At 64.6% G+C, this 1,136-nt stretch overlaps 1 long non-coding RNA gene across 1 annotated transcript; it reads left to right on the top strand.

Moving 5' to 3' along the window:
- The first annotated feature begins 103 nt into the window (after positions 1–103).
- Positions 104–877, top strand: LOC109529991 (uncharacterized). Its single transcript, XR_002170934.1, has 3 exons — positions 104–173; positions 524–609; positions 720–877. It is a non-coding gene; the product is annotated as an uncharacterized LOC109529991 (long non-coding RNA).
- Positions 878–1,136: the final 259 nt, after the last annotated feature.

Genomic DNA, 1,136 nt, shown 5'->3' with positions numbered 1-1,136 from the left:
CTCCGCGTCGACCGCTCGGTCGGGCCGTCCGTCAAGTGACGAAGCGCCCGCTGCCTTTTAGGTGGACGGCTGGTGGCCGTCGTTGTCGTCGTCGCCGCGCGCCGGCCAAGAGACGGGACGAGGCGGAGGCGCGGGGGGTGTCCTGGTGTCAGAGAAGGAGGCTCTGCTCTTGGGTAAGCGACGCCTTGCTCGACTTCCGCCGCGCATTCCACAAGAGCTGCGCTTGGAAGCGAGCGCACAATGTTGTTGTTGGACGGCAAACCTCCAACAACGACAACAAGGCAACCCCCAAAGAAAAAGCCCAGACGAATGCCGCTCACTCATCGCTGGCGGACGGCGCAAAAGAGTCCAAGCGAGCGGCTCCGGCATTGGGTCGGGCCTCTTGAAAAGGGACAGGGAAGGGGCGGGCCCAACATCCCTGCTTCGGGGCTCATTGCCGCCGCATGTTGCGTACACGTGTTGACGTTTTCCTTTGGATGACCCCAAATGTCACATTCATGTGCCCCCCCCCCCCTTTCCCCAGGCGTCATGTCGGCTTTCCTGCACGTTCATCCGTTTGGGGCCAACCTGGAATACTTGTGCTCCTACGTGCACACGCTGGACTCCCAGGTATGCCCGCCCGCACGCGCACTCACGCACGCGCTCCCCAAAACGCAACGCGCAAACATACGCGAGCTCGCCCAAGGGCAGACCCGAAAGCGGCTTTGCGTGTGTCTCAGGTGTCGTCGCGGCAGCTGGAGCGCCTGATGGCCCGCCTCCCCCTCATGTTCCGGCAGGAGCTGAGCGGCGTGGGCGCCACGCTGGAGAAGCGCTGGAAGTTCTGCGGCTTCGACAGCCTGCGCTCCGGATGAGCCCTCCATTAAAGGGCCCCGCCGGCCACGTGCGCTTCGTGTGGCCTCTGCTTTCCGCCTCGCGACGGATTTCCTGGCGGGCGCTCCGCTTTCCGACGCCGTTCTCGTTGGGGACTCGAGTGCGAGAGGCTTTTCCGACTTGTCCAAACGTCGAGCTTTGCGCTTGAGGAAAAGCGCGACTTCCGCACGGCTTCAAGCGGAAGAGTCACGCCAGGGGCAAATGATCACCCGACGGCGGCGGCGTCGGCCGGCCGGCGTTTGAGGGCCCCGGCCCGTCGGTTTCCC

Source organism: Hippocampus comes, unplaced genomic scaffold, assembly GCF_001891065.2.
Source record: "Hippocampus comes isolate QL1 unplaced genomic scaffold, H_comes_QL1_v1.1 scaffold189, whole genome shotgun sequence".
NCBI lineage: Eukaryota > Metazoa > Chordata > Actinopteri > Syngnathiformes > Syngnathidae > Hippocampus > Hippocampus comes.
This window is presented reverse-complemented; position numbering and strand designations above follow the sequence as displayed.